Source organism: Mytilus galloprovincialis, chromosome 7 (genome assembly GCF_965363235.1).
Source record: "Mytilus galloprovincialis chromosome 7, xbMytGall1.hap1.1, whole genome shotgun sequence".
Lineage (NCBI taxonomy): Eukaryota > Metazoa > Mollusca > Bivalvia > Mytilida > Mytilidae > Mytilus > Mytilus galloprovincialis.
In genome coordinates this window covers 69,301,472-69,328,041 of record NC_134844.1, presented here as the reverse complement: position 1 = coordinate 69,328,041, position 26,570 = coordinate 69,301,472, and the positions used below count along the sequence as shown (strand labels likewise).

General features: G+C 31.9%; 2 long non-coding RNA genes across 2 annotated transcripts; one reads left to right on the top strand and one right to left on the bottom strand.

Annotated features, from left to right (window-relative positions):
* Positions 1 to 7,181: 7,181 nt before the first annotated feature.
* LOC143081911 (uncharacterized) lies at positions 7,182 to 14,679 on the top strand. The gene is made up of 5 exons (XR_012980150.1): positions 7,182 to 7,370; positions 8,367 to 8,402; positions 11,633 to 11,761; positions 12,287 to 12,422; positions 13,960 to 14,679. It is a non-coding gene; the product is annotated as an uncharacterized LOC143081911 (long non-coding RNA).
* Positions 14,680 to 19,317: 4,638 nt separating this feature from the next.
* On the bottom strand, positions 19,318 to 23,991 carry LOC143083556 (uncharacterized). Its single transcript, XR_012980783.1, has 3 exons — positions 23,783 to 23,991; positions 20,928 to 23,038; positions 19,318 to 20,319 (listed from the first exon to the last, which is right to left on the bottom strand). It is a non-coding gene; the product is annotated as an uncharacterized LOC143083556 (long non-coding RNA).
* Positions 23,992 to 26,570: the final 2,579 nt, after the last annotated feature.

The following is a 26,570-nucleotide window of genomic DNA, read 5'->3' as shown; positions in this document are numbered from 1 at the left end:
TGACACTGTTTAAGACATCAATGCAACCGTATGACATTATAGTAACTTAGTTCCGTATAAATGTAAATATACCTATATACTAAATTTAATATTTGGAAACGATTACATAGTAATGGCTACACTTATGCTGGTTAATATTCTCAATGGGGCGTCTTTTTGTGGATACTGAAGGACAATGGGGTATAACAAATCATTAATATCGTATTGTTAATATCAATTTAGTTGTGTTTTTCTTTCGTCCTGTTACACACTGTATGTTGAGTTTCAACAACATTAAGTTACTGCGACACATTTCTGATTTGCCTCTCAAAAGTTCTATTCATACAATTGATAGTGCATAGAAATAAGAAGAGGTGGTATGAGTGCCATTGAGACAACTTTCCATTTAAGCCACAATTTAAAAAAGGAAATCATATTCATGATTTCGTTTTTGACAAAGTGTGTCCTTTCTCAGAAAGTAAAACCACAAAAGTACAAAACTCCCAAGAAAATTTAAATTCATGTCGGACAGTAAATAATCAAATCGCAAAATCAAAAGTTCAAACACATGGAACAAATGGTTAACTATCATATTCCTTTCTTAGTACTTAGACAATATACGTATAGTGTCTTGAAAAATGTTTTTGTATGAAGCTTAGAAAAAAACGGGAGTAATGCGCGGTTTTACCGAGCATTTCCCCCTGTTTCGTGCCGAATACAAATAAATTTCATATTTCAAGACACTATACGTATATAATCTTTATACTGAAATCGATAAAAAAATAAAATGAAAACAAATATGTAACAAATATTGTTTAAAATAGAAAGCGTTTGAAATTTTCCTCTTGCGGTACCATTTTGGGGTATTTCCCTGTAAGCGTAGTCCAAGCGGTAAGACATTCACATTTTAAGGAATGAGAAAGGGAAAAAATAACATTAATGGAATACAACTTACCAATTTGAAGACATAACTAGTTTAAATTAAAAAAAAAATGACTATTGTTACTACACGTTATCATGGTTGTGACGTGACGTTATTGGTAAAATACAGTAGTTCCGGTAAGTAGGCGGGGCTACTAATAGATTAGTTGAGGTCATTGACGTATAAAGCTGACGTGTATACGTATAGCTTTATCTGTATAGTAAAATAACTGATTACAGTATAAAGGCATTTTCTTATTGTATTAAGTAATTGATATTGTTTTATGGTTCCTTTGGATAAACTGTGATGCTCATGACATTCTTCACATAGTCCTTCATCACATTCTGTACACCAGGTTATTAATGGTTTGTCGATGGTTCGTCGTTCACACACACCACAACTTGCAGAGGATGATGCCATATTTGACAGCACTACAAGATAATAAAAATATGATAAATAATCAATGGTTAAGAGTTTACCAGTGTCCTTGTAAATCAAACAAAAATATCGTTAATTCATCTGATGATATAAAGTCAAGTGGTACGTATGTAACCAAATATTATTTCTTTTATAATCCGTACCGATCAAACCCTTTCTGTATCATTTATTAAACAAATTAATCCACATGTGGTTGCTCATGATGTCAGTAGACGATTGGCCACGTGAATAGTACATAACCTACATCGACACTCTTGTTGAACTGAAATGTGTTAACTGTTGTGAGAGAAATTGAAAACGTTATAAACATTGTTTTTCTACACGTTAATTGTTTGACCTTCACAAATTAATGTTTAATATTATAACAATTTTAAATAAATTACTTTCATTCAAATCATTTTATTGTTGAATTAAAATTTGTCTGTTATTACTATGTGTTACCACTTGATATACAAACGTATTGATCCAGTTTTTTTTCGCATCAATATCAAAATTAGAAGACGTAGAATTTTGCAGCATGGAACATACTCGTTTTGGATTTCTTTTATATAAACATGAACATTTTAAGAATGTTTGTTATCCTGGTATCTGTGATGAGTTAATTTAACGACCTCGTACAATATACAATTCGAGTAAAATGAACGATCATTCGAATAAACCTATTCTTAAAGGTTACCAACTCAAGATTTATTTATCCCGAATTTTCATAATGAAATTTTAAGACAAACCTCTATGAGTATCAATTATTTACAAAACTAATATCTAAGTTAATCATCGTTCAACCAAGGTCCAATTAGTATTGGTCTGTTTGAATAAGTACATGTATATTCAAATCATGGTTGCATTCTATTTATTTTTGTTTTTACATTTCAAGATCATCAGTCATATTTTGTGCTGGAGACTAAACTGTTTAGTTACACAAGCTTTAACACCCTGTCGTGAACATGGGTGTTAAATTATTGTTGTTTAAGAACACGAAAAAGGAAAACAAAAATCCAGATACATGTTTGATTCTAGGTGAAGGAAAAAAATCATTTGATTAAATTATTTGAACTTATTTGAATAGCTTTATGGTATTTTGAAACTTAGGTGCGATACATATAATTACTATGAACTTAAATTTGAAACACTGGTACAGAAATTACACATATGTATATCACATTACTTGAGTGCAAAAGAAAAATAAAGTGTATGTCTAACGGTAAACAAACTTACAATGTTTCGTACTTTATTTTGCGTAAATTTTTTAGGAGCTTGTATTTATATATATTTATAAAAAGAAGATGGGGTATGATTTTCATTGAAACAACTCTTCTCTTGAAACAAAATGACAACGAAATTTACAAAAAGGTCAAAGTATGGCCTTCAACAATGAACAAAGTTCACACCGCATTGTCAGTTTTTCATGGCTCCGAAATGACAAATATGTAACAATTAAAACGAGACAGCTAACGACCTATTTTATGAGAGAGAAAATTGAACGAAAAAGCTAGTATGTAACAGCAACAAACAACAACCACTGAATTACGGGCTTCTGAATTGTCGGCTAGTGTTTATTAAAAAAGTCTTCAAAAATAAATTAAAAATAGATCTTTTGATTTGTGTATTTAGACTGTCATTGTGACTATATAGTATCCCTTAAACATGTTAAATATCTTGAAACTATCTATGTGTATTGCTTTGTATAATAGTTTGTGTGACAGCATCATTTTTATCAGGCCTTGTTCCGTTGATAATAATGTGTTTGAAGGCTGCCTTGTATAACGTTATCTAGTTCAAGATGTGTCGAACATTTGTCCAATGATATAAGAAAACCATGACCGATGGTCTATACATGAACAATTGAGTATTTTATTGACTATTCTAATATGACGTGCTTCTTTAGCTTTGTAAACAACACTGTGATAAAATTCTCGATAAAATTTACTTAGCGCAGACTCAGAGATATACATAATAGTGGCTGTTAAAATATACTTCCCACGTTAATCTACATGTATTGGAACCTATATGTGTACCCTTTGCCGATTTTATTGTTTTAAAAAGTGCAATTAAAAAAGACAAAATGACTTTTATTCTTATTCGTATGCATAATAAAAAGAAGTAATGCATAAGAGCTCAGAGAAATCAACAAAATAAAAATTAAATAAAATTCCGCGAAAGTCTATTAATCTTGTTGGCGCATTTAAGTCATTTCACAACATGACGTCATAGAAATGAAACCGCTAAAGTTGAAAGTTTTCTGTTACGTGAACCATCGGAATTCGTATGATATTGTATTAAAACTGATTTTTTGAGGTAGGTTTTGTTTTATTTTCTATTCTATTGCATTATTGGCATATTTACTCATTTCAGCAAGTCAATATGGCGGCTCCTTAGTTACAACTTTGGATTTGACGGAAGCTTACGAGAAAAACAGGTAAATTAAAAATAGCAAATGTTGGGTTTGAGAATTAAAAAGTTTTTTTTTCTAGCAGTTATTCTCGAAAAAACCTACGCAAGCTACATATTTATAAAGATATTTGAGCTTTATCTAACAGGGAGTAAAAAAAAAACAGCCACACATACATGTACAGCATACCCACCCTCGCTTCAGTTTTTTAATGACCGTATTTGCTCAGGATAAAATTCGAATATCACGGACCAGGCAATGTGTAAATTTCCTATAATCTATGGCTTCCATGAATTATTTCTTAAATTAAAAACATCTTCCAAAAACCTGCGAGCTACGCAGTTGTGCAAAATATTTAATGCAATCAATTGAAGATTGTATGCATACATTGTATGTGTACTATTTCTAAAACCCTTAGATAATAAATTCATCTGACCTGGGTCAACATTTTATTATTTGTACCTCGTAGTTTTAGATTGATACGGCTCTAAAAGGAATATTGATTCAATGGCATACCGAAGTTTGATAACAGTTTTAATTTAAATATCGAGTCTCGTTACCTTAAGACTAAAATATTATTACCATATGTTTACATATAATTGCAAGTGTAATCATGCATAAATTACGTGAACAATGAATTTGTCGATCATAGATTTGTTGTATTATCAGTCTAACAATAAACATCTTACCGACCGAAACTTATGGCAATATGGGAATGAACCTTTTAAAGTCCGCTTTTCGTACACAATAAGGATATTTAGGTCTTTCCACCTTTCCGTGGAAAGACCTATTGATTTTGTTCTGATTATTATTATTATTATTACTTTTTTTTTCTTCCACCTAATTTTTTTCTTGTGTAGCAATGATGTTTCAAAAAATGTCGCTAAGATATTTGGAATATGATACCGTATAGTTTATACGCTTTAGAATTGACAAAGACATGACCAAATACTTTACGTTGTAAGATTATCTCCACAAACACAGTTTTTCTTGTGGCAAATACTCCTTCACAACCATAAAAGATTACGACAAATTTATTTCACCGAATTGCTCGTTACATCTTCAGGATTAGGAGTCTAATTTTAACCGAAGCTATCAGGAGACTCTATATGAGAGTTATTCCCCCTTATGTATGTGATATAAGTGAAATGCGTTTCTAACTGGTAAACCATAAGTGATAGAGACCTTAGGTCTTTTGATTTGAGGTCTAAAAAAAATGAAATTTAGGTCAAAGTCTAAGGTCAAGGTCATATTCTAAATTTTGTTTTTGCCTTATTTTGGCTATTTTCAAGCACATATCGACAAATTATGTTTACTTAATTGTTAGTTGCGACATGTCGTTACTTATATAATTTGGTTGAACGGGTACGTAAACATTTAACGGGAATTTTCACCCATCCTTTATTTAAAATTACGTGTCAAGTGATATAACTCATTACCCATACATATTAAAGACCTAGGGTCTCTTGATGTTAGGTACTTTGTTTGTGACCTTGACATTTAGGTCATGGTCATAGCCTAATTGGACATTCTAGATTTAGACCTTTGCTGCAAATTAATATTAATCCATCATAAAGCCATAGGAACTAACATTTTAAACTGATTTTTCATATTTTTAATATCAAAATAGATCTTTACTAGTGGAAAGACCTTCAATTGTTCTCTGAACAATTGGTTTTTAATTATTGTATAATTTCTTTAAATTCTGTATGCATATCTCCTTCCAGAATGAATACACAATTAGAAGTTGCTCTCATGGAGATATTGTCAATATATATACATTTAAATGTGATGACAAACGGTATGAATCTCTTCGGCTATTTAAAACACTGTAGCAGTTTAAATACAAAGTATTAATTTGACTTGATAATGAAACCCATGTACCCGTATCGTGGCATTTAACAAATAAATAATTAAGATCATATTCGGTATTTTAAATTAACAAATAATCAATTTGGCAATCTAAACAGTCGAAATAGTACCCTTACTTTACACAGTTATAATAATTTAAATAATTATTCAGATATACTAGCACTATGTGTCATGTAAACACTTAAAAATGGTACTAGGATTAGCATCTTTAAATCCAAAACGTCTAAGAGTTTCCCTACGCTTATCAAGTACAGTTATCGACTGAACATGCAGAAGGCTTCAAGGAAACTTACACAAATGTATTTAATTCATGATCTCAGATTGTGTTTCTGATATCTCAAATTACTTATCCGTTATCTAGGTTTTCCCCAAATCTTAATATCTAATTTCTATTCGGCGATCTTTGTGTTCCAATCCGTTATTTCTGATAGCACTATTTCGATATTTTTCGATTTGACTGCCGACAAAGGCCAGAGGCTCCTTATTTTAGTAAACGCAAAAAATGCGGCGGGGTCAATCATGTTTTGTGAGTTCTCAACACTACCCTTATACATTTAGCCATGAATAAACAAACACATTCAATGTTTTCTTTGTTTTTCTTTAAATTCGAGATACTGAACTGGTAATAAAAAGCCGCCTGTTTAGAAACTTATTAAAATCATACTTAAGGTTGCGTCCTTTTTAGAAACAAACATTTCATCAGATTTGGGAAACACCTCTCACTTGAATGAATAAACTTTGATTAAATTTACAACTATGTATAAATTGATATGCCTGAGTCTATAGTAGTACATGTATGCAATAGAATCAAACCTGTAATTATATAAACATCACCATTTAGGACGCTCATTACGCCATGTGCACCAAAATAAATGCAAGGTCAAACATATCGTGTATTTAGAAGAAATCGTATCTAGAATGTTATCATTAGAATATGACACTGTCCCGTCTTCACCCCCAAGATAGATGATTACAGAGCTCTCTTATGTCGCTTACATGAATGGCAATTTAATGTCCAAATCAGCTTAATAGTTGTCAAAACAATAATGCAAATGCTTCACAAGATCAGTCAAAACAAACTGGAATTAGTACCCGATATGTTAATGATTTCCTAGTATCTTATGTATTGTAGCCCGAAAAATCAAAACCGCAATCAAGAGAAAGCTTTCCATTACTCATTTATATATAAAAAAAGAGTGTAAAGCTATTTCATAAAAGCTATCGCTGGTTCTTACATGTACATTGTTCATATATATGACATGTGAATGGATGCACAGACAATACGGTATGCTATAAGACATTTTCTTTTCATACAATAAAATGCCTACAACCTCCACTTCATAGCCTTTTTGCGTCAGACATAATCATCAAAACACCATAGCACGCTTATTTAAAATTGTACACGAATGTACACATTTTTATTTAAATCATTGTTGTTGTCAAAATCTTCAAACTTGTATCGATACACGGTAGGTTAAAAGTTAGAATGAATGTTCACCGTTTTACCTGACTGCTCATTGATTTTTTATGAATTGTCTTCCTTTGTACTAAATTGTGACTAGCCGTTGACAACAGCAAAAGCACACGAATATGTGTTTATGTTTTATATTTACTACACAAGCACATTTTTGTTAAAGTCAATGAAAAAAGAAGATATGAGTTACGTATTTGTTGCATTCATAAATGGTATCGTTGTAGCACTTGTTGCGGCATACGTGTACAACATTGAAAGAAGAATGGGGGAAATTTACACAAAACTTGACAAAACAGGTAATGAGAAGTAAAATATGAAAGTACAAACAATAATGCGTTCATGTGTTTAATTTATTATTAATACTTACGTAATCGGTATGTGTGTGTTTGAATTTGGTATACACAAACACATATATGTTAGTTTTTTTGTTATTTGTTTTGTTTGGTTAATGTATCCAACAGGTCTTTGTATTAGATTCTAATAGTTAACAACAGTAATAACGGGTATTATATGATACGCCAGATGCAAGTTTCGTCTACCTTAGACTTTCTGCACGACTTTTTGCCCAAGGATTTCTTATTTTTTTGACTTTTTCTCCAACAGTCACGTGACTTTTGGAAATATACCACATGACCAAAAAATGACGAATTATCTTCAAACTTAATGTTTTGAAATATTTCACCAATTATCTTTCATTTGATCCCAACATGGCATGTGTATGACCATTGATGCGAATAGAGTATTCATTTAAACTTCGATAATGTCTTTTCGATAAGTAAAGGTCTAAAATGCATGAAAGGAAAAGGGTTAAGCGATAATTTTCAAGAGTATATATTGATTGAAAAATGTATCCGATTACCAATATAGCCGCCCTGGCTAAACACAGAACAACGGGATATACTAAAGGAGTCAAGGGGAAAATTGTAAAAAAAAAAAATAATAAATCTAATAATCACAACTTGGAAACTTATTTTAATAATGATAAGATGTCTTCAGTAACTATTGTGAGACTACAAGGGGATTGACTGTTTTTGATTGAACTATTTGGCCAAATTAAAACGACCTTGGTCGCTATCATTATTATGGAATATGATACTATTAAAAATACTGTTAACATTATTTTTCATGATTTCAGAATCAACAGTAGATACAGGTGATCGACACAGGCTCTTTAGAGCACTTTTTTTGTTTTTATCTTCAGTGGTAAACAGTTGAATGTTCCTTATATTTTAGAATGTTTTGTTCAGACTTCATTGATTGGTTAACACATCACTTTCCTTCATGTTTTTTAGGATTTACATCTGGAGCAAAAACTACGGCTTGGGAAGGTATAAACTTTCAACTAAATTATCTCAATCCTACAGATATTCTGTTACATGTAAAATACCCCTTTCGTACATTGTTACGCTGTATATATAAACTATATTTGTATGTGTCAAATAAGTATAGACATTAGAAAAAAAACCATTGAGCTCCTTACAATTTGACGACTGGTACTGCGAAAGTGTAAACGAATTGATGCACAGTAACGTTTGATAAAATGGTCACCTCAATTCCAAGAAAACTGATATTGTAAACAGTACCCATTCTTTAATTTTAATTATTATCTATGTAAACTCATAATTAAAATCCAATTGTGTAGAGAACTGAAGGTCTTTTCACTTCAACTGTCTAAATAATTGAAAAGAAGCTTCACCTGGATTACTTACAGTTATTGTTTGTGTATAATCATAGGTTTCTTCAATGATGTAATGCATACATGGTTTCAATTTACTTTTGCCTGAAACAAGGGAGATAATTGACGATTTATCTTTATGAATACAAAATAATTCATGTTTACATGCTTCAATTGATCTAACCTCCAAATGTGTTATTTCCACCAAAAGGGAAGGTATATTTTGACATATTAAACATATCTACAAAGTCACAACACCCTTCATACGTTTATTAGACAGTATCAGTTTAGACATTGGTATACATATATGAAAGAATGAATTTTGTCAAACATATCGCATTTTGGCTTCATTCTTCCGAATTTATATCACAACAGATACAAATATCAAACAAATCTCTTTGTTAATAATATCAATGAGATATGTTGATGTATTGTACATATGGATGTTAATCAGTGTAAATATATTTGTGTAAGTCTTTTGCTTATAGCTTTATTGACTATAACAATACGTTAGATTGTTATTTTAATACACATTTGTATGATTGTTGCTCAACAATTCAGAAATGGGGCAAGTGCAGGAATTATTCATGTTTTAATTGAACCTATATGAAAAACACTTCCTTCGAATCAAAAGTATCATATTATATTATAGCCTGGAAAGAAAGTTGGTTTACAATATTGTTGTTTTATCAAGGACAAAAATGTAGAGTATCACACCAATCATCACATATGAGGTGTTAGTTATGTTCAATACAGTTTGGCGGTTTTAAAACGGAGACATGCAACCAATTGGTAAAATCATTTACTGCGCCAATGGAATTATAATATTTTTTCACATGTTTCAGCAATTAAGAGCAGACGTTTCACCAAGTACTTTTCTAACTTTTTGTAAAATAGAAAGTGTATAAAACCTTAATAAACTCAAATATGGGCTTTATTAAACATCACAAGATTGAAACGAGTCATTACAAAATATATTAGGTATGTTTGAATTACAACAATTACAGTTAACTCTCGTTGTCTCGAACTCGGTTGACTCGAAATTTCGGTTGAGTCGAAGTTTTCACGTGGTCCCGAACTTTATTCCATACAAAAGTATGTAATTCGACTCCTGATGAGTCGAAATTGGATGAGTCGAAATTTCGGTTGAGTCGAACTAAATTTACGGTCCCAAGGTAAACAAAGCATTCAAAATTCATTTTTTTATCTCGAACTAATACACATGTGTCAAAACATGACCTCCGGGATTTAAATAGATTGAAGAGTTAATCTGACAATACACGTGTAATTAAATTTCCGGTCACTGACCACTGTATTGATTTATGACATGCTATTTCCATGAGTGTTTACCTAAGATTATCTTTTATAAAATTTTGATAAATAATTAGTGATACATTGGTAATGTTCATGAAAAAGTATTTAGAATGTTTACAAAACAATTAATTTGTGATTTACACTAATGAGCTTGGGTGTGTATAAAGTGAGGATTATGGCTTCCGTTGATGATCACCTAAAAACTACTCAAACGGCGTCTTTAATCTTGTTATATTTTCTTTAGAAAAGAAAGAGTGAGATAAAACAAAATGAATAGAAATCAAAATGTTCTTAAATCTCTTGTATCCGAGAATTAACAATTTTGTCAGCTATAACCGACCTGAATAACGAAACTATCGATTGGAAATTACTCTCTTGGAAAAGCCATAGGATTTTTTTTAATTGAAACAATTGAATAAGTACATATAATGTCATTATAATAATAAAAGACTGTGACATACAAATACATCGATCTGATACTAGAATATCGACCCCCTTGCCATATTCACCCGGATTTATTTTAGCTTTACCAAGCTAAGCAAGAGTTGTGTCCCTTAGATTGTCGAACTTCCGGTGTTCGTTTGAGTCGAACTACGTGTATATCGAAATATTTCTCTGGTCCGGCTGACTTCGACATAACGAGAGTCGACTGTATATAGATATCATAGGCAAATCTTCCTTGTTTTAATAAAGCCCCATCCTTTGAAGTGCTGAGTCCGACACCCGGGCTACACATAATTGTTTGACAAAACAGTTACTTTTAGCCAAATAATTTTAACTAAGAAGCTGGTATTGCTTCAAACCTTTGATAGCCGGAACTTGCACATGCAGTCTCAAAATCTGCAACACAGAAAACTGAGTAAAGGTTTTTGAGATTACATTACACTGAAACATGTGAAAACGTGAGTTGCTTCTTCGAAATATTTAATAATTTGATTCCTTCCATGCAGTACATTTGTTTGGTGCAACGAATTCTGAAACAATTTTGATACGTCATGAACGTTTTTTGTCTTGGTCGCGTTTTCTTCGCTTCGAAACTGCCAGCTCGTGTAAAAGTAAATAACACCCCACGTGTTGTGTTCTTTATTGTGTTAATTTAAACGAAGTTAACTGTATGGCTGATTATCGACCAAGAAACAATATTTGAGAATACAACATGCATACAAATGGGCGTTGCATTTTCAAATGAATTCCTTCATTCTTGGTTGATTTAGTTCTCACTCAAAAATACGAAAAACAATCTAACTTGACTTTGTAAACTAATCACCTACAGTTGATATAAAATGTCTGTATGTTGTGGTAATATTTTAGTTTCATTTTCACTACCAAAAAACAAAAGGAAGGTTAAAAGTTGATGAAAACATCGATTGCTCTGTATTAATTATCGTTTTTATTAAAACACATAGGTGCTAATTCAAAACAAAATCAGATATAATCGATATAGTTAAGTAAAGAATCAAAAAACGTTTTAACCAAATGGTAGACTATACTTTCAAGACATTGAAACATATGATAAATAATTAGTGTATACATATCTTCATTCCTTTGAAATATTTTGCGTTTTATTAGGTTACCTTGGGTGTTTTAGAGATAAAGAAAATAGTATGTTACCATCAAAAACCGTCCAGCGGAATTTCAGATTTGACTCTACAGAAATGCCAACAACAATGTCATGGCTTCATATTTCTAGGACTTCAGGTAAATTGAAATTGTATTCCTTTTTGAAAAACCTTAGATTGATATTGATAATTGTTTTATCCATTAGAAAACTAAATGTGCATATCAATTGAAATTTGCATACCAGCTGAATACTCAATGAAGACTTATCTGATCATGATGATGAAGATTTCGATCTGTTATATGAAAAAAAAATGCACTCTTTGATCTTCACAGTGTACCTAGACCAGAACACATAAGTAATATCGCAGTCCTTACCTGAATTGAATTATTATGTTCGTATTGACGCATTAGATTAGTTGGAATTTGTCATTGATTGTAATAGCTGTTTGCCTGATCCCGTCCCTGTTTTGTTATATAAAGTCCGTTTTTGGTCTAACCAAATTACAGGAATACATGTAAATTATATTTTGATTGTGAAAACACATATACAGACTGCACCATGAAACGATAATGTCTTATTTATTTGTTTGGTATTGGGGCAAGTAAAAATAACAAACTTTAAATTTAAGATTTAACATTTGCGACTTTAAATTTCTATTACAGTTTGCTAACGAGTGTTTTTGTGGAAACAACCTGAACTCTGACCAGTTTATACAGGTTCATGAAAGTGAATGTAACATGAAATGTAGTGGAGAAAAAAGAATGTGTGGGTCAGGCAGTAGGAATTCCGTTTATAGAGGTACGCTAGACAGAGTGATAGATTGTAAGTTCACACAATACAGTAGTTAGGACAGACACATTTAAAAAAAATATGCGTTGATTTCGTAGCGTAAGTAACGATAATCATATATATCTCGATTAAAAATCATTAACGTCATTAGTTTTGTTACGTGAATGTAGTGTGTTAAATGGAAAACAAACATAAAGTATGTTTAGGTTCGCGAAATCTATTCGGAACAATTTACTTTTCCATTATCAATAAGTTCGTGTATAACAATACACGTAGCTCGTACAGCGCGTGTTATGTACAAAAGGAAAAAAAAACAGACGACGGTGTTGAATATAGAACATAGGATATCGGCATACAAAAAGGAAAATTGACTATCATTTTAAAATTACGGTTTCTATTTCTAGCTAATAGACTAGCACACGTACCCCATATATTTAGACGAATAATTACTACTTTTGAATTTTTTTCATCGAAATTGCAAGGAAAAAAGAACGATCAGTTTTTGTTATATGCCTTTGTATCAGCAAGAAAACTGTCTACATCTTTTTTTAAAAGTAAAATAACAAAAATACTAAAATCAGAGGAGAATCCAATCGGGAAAACCATAATCACATGGCAAAATCAAATGACAAAACACATAAAAACGAATGGACAAGAACTGTCATATTCCTGACTTGGTACAGGCATTTTTAAATATTTAAATTTAAATCCTTTTTAATGGTTTATAAATTATTTAATGATTTCACAAATATTTAAAAGCTTTAAACCTTCAAGTTTTGGGCTGCTTTTAAAAACAATAGATTAAGGACAACTTTAAAGAAACAAAAATGGGTAATCTATCCGTTTCTGTTTGAAAGTAGTTACTTTTGAGAACAGTTTAAAAAATAGAGAATTGGTAGTTTTACATGAAATGTCAAATATCAAACATTGATATCTAAAAAAAAGGTGCATTTCAAAATTGATTTTGCGTCAAAATCTATAAGAAAACATAACGGAGAACCATTTCTGTGTATACCCTTTAATAGAGAACAGCAACGGAAATGAATGATACACAAAGCTCAATTCTTATGGTCAATTTATATGATCTAATCAGAGCATGCATATGAAAGACAGACTATTTTGTAATTATGGTATTACTTGATGACACTATTATCTTTTTTTTGCAAAAAAAAAACCCAAAAAATGTTTCATATGGACCTCAAGTTTGTCTAGACTTATACAGATTGGTAATTTGACTATCTAATAATGGCCGTATATAAAACTGAATGTTTAAATACATTTTCCGATTCATTTTGTAAAAGACACTCCCAGAAAGGTAAGTAATTTACACAAAATGGAAGGTTTCATGAAATGTCTTTTTAATACTAGATATATATGCCAAAAATACCAACAAACAAGAATAGATAGGTTTTTAAAGTCAAACGAGTACGGTTTTAGTTTTATTACAGCACTAACAAGTTAAAAAAAAAATAAAAATTGTTTTTAATATTTTCTGGAATACTCAAAATCCGTATGTTTTTTTATATTTTTTTTTATATTTTTGCAGTACCATTTTGAGATGATTAGGATGTTTATGGTTGTAAGAACTATAGGAGATTCAACAAGTGTTTGCTTTAATCGATACAACATGTTAAAACAACTGTATACACAAGATTTGCTTTTAACTGTATATATTATAAGTTATCTTTGTTTGATATGTACTATGATCCCTTTCAAGTTTTCTTTCCGAAAACTTTAACAATGCATCATAGTTATTCAGATTCGTGTTGTTTTTTGTCGCACTGGTGACATTAACAAACCTATCATGTTCGAATCCGTTTAGCTTGTCTTAGAAGAATGAACTGTTTGCACGTTTGAAAGGTCTTATATGTTTGATACTCATGATATCCCATTTATGTACATACATTTAATATTTTACGACTTAACTGAGTGCAAACTGAATTTATTGTCTGTCGGTTTCCGACGTCTAGTTCATCTATAGATATATATAAATATACCTTGCATCGTATATTCTGCAAGGCCATTTAAAAAAAATGTATAATACGAATATCCTTTAAATGTATATATCTGAATTATTAATGGATAATAAAAAAAATGTCATATATGGAAGTAGTAGCCCTTGTAAAAAGTATGAATGTCTAAAATGTAGTTTATTTGACAGAAGAAAGTTACGAGATTCATAAACAGTATTTTTTTTTTAAATAAGGAAAACAAATTTGGTCCACAATGAAAATGACTCAACGTTTTAAGGTTTGAGTTTTGGGTCAATGAGTTTTTTTAAATATAATGTATGGAAGTACAATGAATCTTCGCTGGTTATTAATAAATGTGCTGTTTGGTAACCTGCAAGAGTCCAACAATATATATAGGGCTACAATACGTTTTAATGAAAGTAAAAGCGAAATTAGGATTGCGACGCACCATTACTTTTGTGAAATATTAAAGGCGAAAAAGTGATAAAAAAATAGGGAGCTCGTATGTAAATCAAAAAAGTCAATTAAACATGACCAAATCATACACTTGACATAATTGTAAAGATATTATTATCGGCGGAAGAAAATGTTGTGTTAAAACTGGCCTATTCATAGCCTTCACCAGGGCTGTGATTAATAAGATTAAGTTGAATCATCAGATCTCTACTAAGGAAAACCTATTGTCAAAACGAAAAAAATCCGATTCACCTTTAATCAATGTATTTCAAAATCTAGCCCAAATTCAGATTTAACAAATAATTGGACTATGTCGACCCGTCTAAAATACAAGAAAAAGCCGCATTTTTAGTGGCTAGGTTCAACTGGAGACAAACTGTCAAAAGCTCCAGCTGACAAGTTTTACCTTAATTACTCCCGTGAAACAAAAAGAGAATAAAAATCACGAGTGATTTGACCGTTATAACTGAATCTGTACTAACCATAAACAATGCAACTTGTGGAGCACGTGAAATCACCCTTAATTTAAGAAGGGTTTCAAATTTCTAAGATTTTTTATGTAGTATTTTTCTTTTGATTTTTTATTGTCGTCTGTGTGTTTTGTTTATTATGGCGTTATCAGTTTAAATTCTTCTGATGAGATTAGAATATCATTGTTATCATATGTCTCGATGGACATTGATTTTCACAGAATGTTACCAGGATATAACTAGTGTTTTTGCCGAAGAAGAAAAAATCTTTAAAATACTGAACTCCGAAGAAAATTCAAAACGGAAAGAAGCAAATCAAAGGCAAATTTAAAAACTCAAATCCATTAATCGAACGGACAACAACTGCCGTATTCCCGACTTGGTACATACATGTTCTTATGTAGACAATGGTGGATTAAACCTGGTGTTATTGCCAGCCTAACCTCTCACTTGTATGAAAGTCGTAAAAAATTCCATTATATTGACAACGTTGTGTGAACAAAACAATATATATAGGTATGAATGACAAACATAGGGATACAGCAGTTAACTTCAGTCTGAAGTATATTAATGTAACTTTGACAAGTAAACACTTTGTTCTATAATAGTTTCGGGGTTTAAAGACCTACATAAAAATACACTCGTTAGGAAACTACATGTATAATTTGATTAAGGAATGAATGTAATTTGTTTTTTGTCAATAACACAATGTTATGCACACTGTATTACACGTGAAGCTGGTTATCTTTAAGTAGGAACCACATGTTTTATGTTATTTCGAAAAATATTACAGTCATTCCTTATTATTTAATTTAAATTCCATTCTGAGCCGGAGTAAATCACGAAAAAACGCTGATGACGTCATGGTAGCATGACAAAATTATGTCTATGAGTTGATAGACAAAACATTGTCAGCCAATCAGAAGAAATTTAGTTATTTAGCCAGATTAATCATAAGGTGCATACACTTTGACCTTAGCCACATTTAAGACCTCTGTTTCTCGTATCATCAATTTCACATAACGTGGCTTTTCGTCATATTGACATCCAAGCACAAGTTGTTCTCCGAGTCCAGCTGGTCCTGCGTACATAGATGCATGTTATTTAAAGAAGTACCAATAATAATGTCCAGGTCACGCAAACGTCGTCCTGAAACAAATTAAAAGTTAATATGTTTTCCTATTGCAGTTAGTATAGGCTATTTGTTGTTTGTCATGTTAATGCATTGCTGTTAGTATTCAATAACTGATTTTTTCAATTTAACACTCACGGATGGTTTAACATCTCATCCTTATCTTGAATACACAACGTACGTCAGTTTTATCTGTTTTGAAATTTGACTAATTTAGCTTCAAAGCTTAAAATAATTCTATTTTCTTAGAACGTTAAAAAACAAGACAAAAAATTACCAAATCAAATGTAGAAAATGTATCATAAAAATATAGATAATCGACTTAAGATATCAGCAGCAGGTTTACTTTGCATAGATACCAGGTTAAATATTTTGTGCGCCAGACGCGCGTTTCTTCTACAAAAAGATACATACCAGTTTTTACATTTTGTATACGTGACGCGCGTTTCTTCTACAAAATGATTGATATCAGTTTTTACATTTTGTGCGCTAGACGCGCGTTTCTTCTACAAAAAGATATATACCAGTTTTTACATTTTGTATACGTGACGCGCGTTTCTTCTACAAAAAGATTGATATCAGTTTTTACATTTTGTACGCTAGACGCGCGTTTCTTCTACTAAAAGATAGATACCAGTTTTTACATTGTGTACACCAGACGCGCGTTTCTTCTACAAAAAGATAGATATCAGTTTTAACATTTTGTACACCAGACGTGCGTTTCTTCTACAAAAAGATAGATATCAGTTTTAAGATTTTGTACGTCAGAAGCGCGATTCTTCTACAAAAAGATAAATATCAGTTTTAAAATTTTGTACGCTAGACGGGCGTTTCTTCTACAATAAGATAGATACCAGGTTTAACATTTCTTACGCCAGACGCATGTTTCTTGGACAAAAAGAAAGATATCAGTTTAAACATTTTGTACGTCAGAAGCGCGTTTTTTTTTCAAAAAGATAGATATCAGTTTTAACAGTGTGTACGTCAGAGGCGCGTTTCTTCTACAAAAGGACACAGATATCAGTTTTAACATTTTGTACGCCAGACGCGCGTTTCTTCTACAAAAAGCTAGATATCAGTTTTAACATTTTGTGCGTCAGAAGCGCGTTTCATTGACGCTCGACTAAAAACATTAAACAGACCACCTAAAGTTGAAGTTGAACTCATTGAGAACATAATATTCTGAAAGATTTTGCCAAACAGAGCAAGGGGATCTGCAAAAAAAATATCATTGAATGTCAATTAGTGTATAAAAGATTGATCGGTGTCCGGTATTCGCATTCAGAAGCCCGTTTCAGTGACGCTCGAATAAAAAAATTAAACAGACCACATAAAGAACGTAGTTGATGAACATTCAGAACATAACATTGTGAATTTTTTTGCAAAATGACGAGGGGTCTACAAACAAAATATCGTAGAATGTCAATAAGTGTATACAAGATTTTTTCGGTGGCAACTACTCGCCTTCAGATGCGTGTTCAGTGACGCTCAAATAAAAACATTAAACAGACCACCTAGAGAACGTAGTTGAAGAGCATTTATAACATAACATTGTAAAAGATTTTGCCAAAAAGGGCGGAGGGGGTGTACAAAAGATATCGTAGAATGTCAATTAGTGTATAAAGATTTATCAGTGCCCGATACGCGCCTGAATATTCCAGATGGCGAAAACTCGAAAAGAGCAAGTCTTTCTAATTTAGCGTTTTCCCATTTTGACTTTTATTAGTTTATATATTCTTATTTACGTTGACATGCTATATCTATTTGTGGCGAGTTTTACTGTGTATAATGATAAGATATAATGCACATATCTATTTCCTTAAACATTCTTCCATAAAATTCAGGCATTTTTTTTCCAAATTGAAATAATAAAAGAAAAGTATAAAAAAAACTGATTAAATGTCCTTTTTTCGCTTTTTAAAACAAATAAAATCATAAATCCTTGTGGAAATGACAATATTGTACCAATTCCTATATACTTATTACTTTCTTTCTATAAAACGGGTTTATCTTAATCTGTCAATTAACAAAAGGCGAAAAGGCGATAATAGGAAATCACGAAGAGGCACGCGAAAACACGAAAGGTGGAGAGCTCGCAGTTCAAAACGCGAAATCAGAGAGAAAAGAACCAATTCGCTTTTTGACGTTTTCGACATCGCAAAACGCGAAATATCGAAATGGCCTTAACCGGCCAACAAAGAAACCTGACCGATATATCCCACCACGTGTGTAACTTTACTCACCTGTGGATATATTCTATCACGTCAATAGCTTTACTCACCTGTGGATATATCCTATCACGTCAATAGCTTTACTCACCTGTGGATATATCCAATCGCGTCAATAGCTTTACTCACCTGTGGATATATCCAATCACGTCAATAACTTTATTTACCTGTGGATATATCCCATCACGTAAACAACTTTACTCGACTGTGGATATACCCACTCACATCAATAGCTTTACTCACCTATGGATATATATTATCACGTCACTAGGTTTATTCACCTATGGATATATCCCATCATGTTAATAGCTTTACTCACCTATGTATCATGTTTAATGACCAGGTACTTGGTATATTATCAACTTCTATTCACAAAAATACATGATATGCTACTAAAATGCATTGCCTAATTAGATTATACATAAGTTACATAAAATGACCATGTACACGGTGTGTGAGAACAGTTTATTGAAAAAAACAAGGGTCTGGTAACAAATATATATTGACAAATTCCATGGTCTGTAAGTAAGATCTAAAGACCGTATATCGTTTATACTGACCAACTACAGAATTGTGTAGAATTTTTTTTTAATACAATGCAATGTATTGTGTTTCTGAATTTTCAGTTACCACCCGTCCCCGCGCCCCCTCCCATGAACATACCAGCACAAAAAGTCAAACAAAGAAATAATAATAGTTCAACATGTAAAATAATTGCTATCATGTCTTCTGTCTTTCAGGGCGATTGTTCATGATGTAAGATGATAGAAATAACTGAATGTTTTTGTAAAGCTTTTTTTGGAATAAGTTGTCATAGATAAATACAAACTTTGAAATCGGAATATGATGGTACGACATACTTCTGTAATAAACCTTTTGAACACGAGCAATTTCTTATTATATAAGTTAGCAATGTAAAACAATAGATGCAAAAGAATAATTTGATGGAAAGCCAATTTCCAAGAAGGTTTTTTTTAATCATCTTAAGCATAGCAAATGAAAATGCATTCATTCAAAGAAAACAATAATAATGAAAGTAAGCGACAATTATTATGAATTTTAAGATTCCATTAGTCAGATTAATTTCGTAAACTTTCTCATTTACTACAAATGCAGATCACTTTAAGATATTTCAAGAGATGAGAGTATAAATGAGAATAAAACTAATTGAAAACAAAGGATAACGGTGTCTGTTGAGACAGAATCAGTCAGATTTGCACAGCAAATAGGCACAGGAACAGCAACATGTATTGCTGTTCTTCAAATTGAAATCGCAGTGGCGCCTTCCAAATTCATAATATAAGAAATGGAGCGACCATATGATTTTGATTTCAATCAATCAGTTTTCAAGTAAAGCCAACTTCAAATGTTGTATTTCGAAAGGAATTTTCAATTCATCAGTGAAATCATAGTACGATAAATGTGTATCATCTATCTCCGACGGCACATCACACGTTTCAAGTAAAATGATAAATAGAGAGTGCGATCTTTTCTGTAGTGTTTCTGTAACTATCGGCTTTAACATACACCATTCCCTCTTTAGTAAGTCTTTCGAAAGAACAAGTATGCTTGTCCTACTTTTATTGATACCGTTTATGGTCGTTTCCAACAACGATGAACTGGACTCATAATCGATACCAGGGAAACCTAAAATTAATTAAAAGTAGGAGTCTACGTATGGAATGGTGAATGTGTCAAAAAGACAACAACTCAAATATAAATAAGAATAACATCTATGTTTAAATATCTATTTTTTTGTAATGATTTATTGAACCTATGAAGCTGTGCTATAGTGCAAATACGTGTGTTCATATTTTACAGTTACAGGTAAGTATCATCAGATAACGTGAGTAATTGTTTCATTTCCTGACGGTGAATATTTTATTTATATTATGGGTAAGCAAACAATTCAAAATGTTGTTTGCAGAGTTGTTGAACAGAGATCATGAAGATTGATGCCTGGAAATCGGGTCAGCCATCGAATGTTAAATAGATTCATGTTACAAAACGGTAAACATCTTGTATTGAGACAGGCAACACTTTGGTTCATCAGACAATTGTTGCATTTTTTTTTATTTACCGAACGAAGAGTTTGTATGGCTACCTACATGAAGAATTCGATATTAATTTTCTTTGTGAAGACTGAACGTAAACACATTTGAAACCTGCAATATTTTGAATACTAGTACTAAAAATTTCTAAATAAAAAAAATGTCTTAAAAGATTACAGGTATTCTTAAAGTTAATATTGCTACCTGCAAATTTACTGTCACCATCAACCATTTGTATGCTTAGCTGTTGCTGTACGAAGCATTGAATCCAACCAGAATTAACTTTACTCATAATAAAACAGTAATCAAATGTATAGTTCTGATAGACATCAGCAGGTTCAATTCCAATTGGAACTCGTTGAAGCAAGTTTGCTTCATGAACGTCATATCCAAAGTGACTTGTTGTAGATTTGCTGTACTTAGAAACACCGAACTGATCAGCGGTTATGACATTTTTCCTGAATAAGATAGTTTCCAAACACTTTGCGATTTCAACCTGCTGAGTTGTAAGGGGGAATGTTCGTAAAAAAATCAAATATTTTGAAAGACTTCTAAGATAGTCATCCCCATGAATTTTATGTACTAATCTACGAAGAAATTCTACGTCCTTCCATTTTCTAGCTGTATATGTTAACGCATGAATGAGCTCGATATACACATGTGATTCTTCTCCCAATCTCAATATTGAAAATAATAATTGTTGGATATTTCCATTTCCTAACTTAAAATCTGACAAGATGAGAGCTATTTTGTGCCATTCTGTAGCGGTCCTAAAATCTCCCATATCGAAATAGATTATTCCAAATGTGTAGGCTGTATGATAAGTATAACCCTTTGCATGAAAGCATTGATTTAGATAATCTAGGGCTGCATTTAAGTAGCTGTTGCTTATAACTGCTTCTGGTCCATTAAGGTAGTATTTTGGAAATTTAGCAAGTCTCTGACAAATTTCAGCGATAGTACATACATCCCTCATGTTCACTTTATTGTATACTAGAGCTTTTCCGTCCTCTAGTGCCCTTTTTAAGGCATCTTCTTTTCTATCAAGGGGGACACTTTCCAAAGAGGACATTTCTAAATATACTTTCATTCTTGTGGAAAACGTGACTTGATGCATGCAAGGGCTTAGTGATATAGATGACGATAACACTTGCTCAGCTCTGGCTAGATAGTCAAAGCTTTCCTCATCAATTCTAGACGAACCATACTTGACCAATATCCAAAGACTCATACCTTCTCGACGAAGAACAACCTCATCGCTTGGTAATTCATCGTTAGCATGTTTAAATGATAACAATGGAATCTTAAGTATGGATTTGAATTGTTCATCGTCGCTCAATAATCTGTATTTTGGATTGGCGTCCGACGTTGAAATTAGTATATAGCCAATATATGCATATGAGCGAGCTCTATATATGGTAAAGCATCCGTTGTTTTTTGGTAAGTTCACAATTACTTGCCAGAACAGTTGAACAGCTTTTTGACACATTGGTTTGTTGTTGTAGTCGGCAGCCTTAAAGCCAGGCATTCTGCTGCAAGCCATTGCATAGTAAAATTCCCAAATGTGATAGTGTTCTTTGGGATACGAAGTAGTTGCAAGATATTGTAAGCCGGTTTTTAGCATTTCCACACTGGACTTCTTTTTGTTAACGAAGCTGTGTGTTGTTTTACAGTTTATAGCTTGAAACAATAGTCGTCGTGCACCCATTGCGTTATTGGAGGCCTGGCAAAGAAAATCTTTGGTTCGTCCTACGGCTGTACTCTTTTCAACTTTGATAAGCTCTAAGCATTCGAATAACTTTTGTTGTGCTTCTAGTCCGTCTTCTGTATATTCTTCAAACAACTCAGCATACCCTTGTTCAAGGACACAAACTGCCTTTTCTTTGTTGTCATGTTGATCACTGCCTTTCAATATTTTATCTATTTTCTCTTCGGTTGTGATAGCCTTTTCTACTAAATTGCTATTTCTGTACAAAACTGCAAGGTCAGCTAATGTATTTAAGTGATTTGGGTTACGTCTCATTATCAGTTCAAGCTTTTCAATATTGTAAGGTAAATATCTACGTTTACGTAACGGATTATTCAATACAATTAACATCAAATCAATAACATCATGCACTATTGGATGATCTTTCTCTTTCGCATTGTGTAAAGTTATCTCCCGATTTTCGATACGCGCCTGATTTGATGTACTCATTAGTTTTAATTGCATTTGAAATAAGCCGGGACATATTGGGTCGACTTTCGATTTATTAATTTCCATGTTGTCGTCTTTTTCATCTATGAGAAACAGAATGTGTTCACAATTTTTGATTCTGTAATGAAAAAAGTGAAATGAAAATATCATATTGTAAAAACGAAAACAATGTACATGTATATATGAACGTATGCGTCAAAACAGATTTGCATGTATATATAACTGTTAATGCAATAAAAACTAGAGATATATAGAATTGATTTATTGAAAACTTGTTCTATGTGAAAGTTGAAGATAAAAGCTTCAAAAAAAAAACAACGTTTTTTGACAAGTACTAGTAAAATGCTGAGTTAAATACTGTAGATTCATTTATTGTTGTGGATATCAATTTTCGTGGATGGAGAAAAACTTGCATTTTTCGGGATATTTGATTTCGTGGTTTTACAAAGCCTAGAGAATTTTTTTAATTAGTTGAATATTTGAATTTGTGTTTCATACATGTATGTACCCTCGAAGGCCACGAAAATTGGTATCCAATACACAATTATGCATCCACAGTATGGCCAAACATATACCAGTAATTGAATGATTTGTTCACCATGTTTACTTTTATTGATGATTTTAAAATTTGCGATATTATGTGCTAATGTTAATCGTGAAACACTGCAGAAGAAAAATACATAAATTAATTAAGAACAAAAGCATAATTTGTTGAGGGTTGTTTATCATGGAAAGTTGGTAATTATCAACTGATTTATTCAATAATATTTACAACATTTCTTTAACTGACTATTTATTATACTTTTATCATGAATCGTTTCAGTTAAAAATTATGTAAAATAATCTAAAGAACTAACCATACCATAATGTATCCGACACATTATAACTCATTGTAATTGAATCACTGTATTGCATGTACTTGCAAGCGGGAGGAACCAGACGAAAACTACGTGATAACTCCCTGTTGAGTCATGTCTATTTTTTCAATTTTTGGAAAATACCTATTGACATTTGTTGAATTAGTGTTACTTCGTAAAGCAATTGACTAATTGTGTCAAGCATGTATATATATTTTAAATGGGAATACAATGAACTTCAAATCAAGTTGGCATATACCCATATAGAGGACATTTAAATTGAAGCGTATGTCAGTTCGGATATATTTTCAAAAATCTGATGACCTTTAACATATATTATATATAGAATACAAAACATACTACGTTTTTGCTTAAAATATTAACAAAACAATGTAATATATACTTTAATAAGTTTGAATTTACGACTTGATGCATTTTGTTCAAAGATATGGAAATAGATTTGAACTAGCACATATTCGTACATTGCGTACGGTTTCGAAATTGAAGGAAAGAAAACAATTTCAACTTTTATGAGGTTGTTCATAACGGGAAGCTAGTATATCAAAGTGGCAGTACGACTCATATGGTACAAGGATAACACACACTTAAGTACAAACAATAAATTTTAACAGACAGCATTGATAATGTGACTCAGAAACAACAACCCTACAAATAACACAGCGATTATATCAGCTTCATTGGAATGTTTAGATAATCATCTACTGCATTGCTCTTGAAAATCCTAACCTAGCGATAAGAATTATTTGGTAGGTCACAATTGAAGAAAAATAAATAATTTTGTTATGAAAACTTGTCATCTCTGATCTGAAATAGACATAGTAACAAGTTGAACCGAAGAGGGACTAAGACAGTTAAAATGCTGACAGGGGTAACTAAAACTTCAATACTTGGGATTCTTTGTTGAACTGCTTCCTTATGAGCAGTAACCCTATGACAAAAAAGCTCAATATAAAATACAAGCTGTAGAATATCGTATCAACAGGGTGATAATATATATTCCTTGTGCATTTTCTGGTGGATTGTTGCTAAATTGAAATTTATGGAAGAATGTATCTTTGTACTTTATTTGGCTTTTTTAACTTTTGGGGATTCGAGCGTCACTGACGAATCTTTTGTAGACGATACGCGTGTCTACTGTTATTACAATATTTAATCCTGGTATTTATGATGAGTTTATCTATTCAATTTGTAAAGTTTCATTCTTATCCATTGTCCTCTTCTAGGTGTAAGCCATAAGGGAAGACATACTTAAATGAATCTTGCACTACATTTGAAGATATATTATTTTTACCAGAATTAGATTTTTTCGGTTAGAGCTAGCTAGGTTAACATCTATATAGCGGAACGTAAGGTTACCAACTGTACTTGTGTTATTCATTCTTTCTTATGAGCTCTTTTATGAACTTTGTTTCGTATTAACAATTGAACAAGGTGAACAGATACCCCAATAGCATGCACTTAATATACATTTTTATTATAAATATTATGAGATGTGTCACGATTTGAAATAAGACAACAACTATCAGATTTGGAGGAAACAAGATGGAGCATGTTTTCAAATTAGACAACAATCATACAGAGTAAAACGATGGGCAGGTAAACACATTATGGTCACTGTACGTACTGACTCCAAAAATGGGCAAATTATTGTGTCAAACTGTAGTAGGAAACATGCTGTAATTTCATAATTAAAAATCTGTTAAAATAAAGAATGTTTTTAAAGAACTTTCACAACTTCAGTTATGCCAATACGAGTTCTTATTATTGCTATACCAAACACGCAATAACTTCTCAATTTACAGTACTTTATAAGTGTATGATTCCTACAATGTACACTATTTCTTAAAAAAGTGTAAACGTTAATAATTTTGAAGGTCTTAGGTTTATTCTCGACTTCACTATCTATTGAAAGCCTGGTATTAACCGAGCGCACGCGTCTCTGTCTAATCGGTCAATAAGACATTGGCATTGCACAAGGTCATGTTTTTCTTTGACTATTAATGACTTTTTTTATACTAAATTCATTGGATGATGGATGTGTACTAATTGATTATTTAGTCTTAGAAGCATTTCTTAATCAGTTATTATTTGTTAGTGGCTTTGAACTAGCTGTCAGTAACTGCGAGTACACCCAGATCCGTGAGTTGTGTCTTTTTGTTTTGGGATATACAAGTACCCGGTCACGTCCACTCTATGTTTTTGTCATATGCATTTTTGTTTATCCATCTGAAAAATTAAGCCTTTTCAACGGATTTTTATAGTTCGTTTTTATGTTATACTGTTACACATATCTCCGAGGTAATGGGAGGTTTAAAATCCAGGTAATATGTTTAACCCCACCACATTCTGTATGAATGGGCCTTTTCCAAGTCCTGTAATTCAGTCTTTGTCGTGCGTTGAAGTGTTACATGTTTGTTTTCGTTCATTCTTTTGAAATTAATTAGGCCGTTTGTTTTCTCGTTTCAATTGTTTGACATTTGTAATTCCGGAACTGTTTACAGCTGATAATGTGGTATGAGCGTGGCGCATGGTTGAAGGTCAAACGGTAACCTATAGTTGTTAATTTTTGTGTCATTTGGTCTCTTGTGGAGAGTTGTCTAATTGGCAATCATACCACATCTTTTTTTTAATATTCTATTGTTTTATTAAGAACCACATAAATATAAATTAAATATTTCTTTAAGCACAATAAAAAAATAAAAGTTGTAATTATCTAAATCATTTGTACATAAATTTTACATCAACGCCGTCTACAAAACATCTACTTTGAAT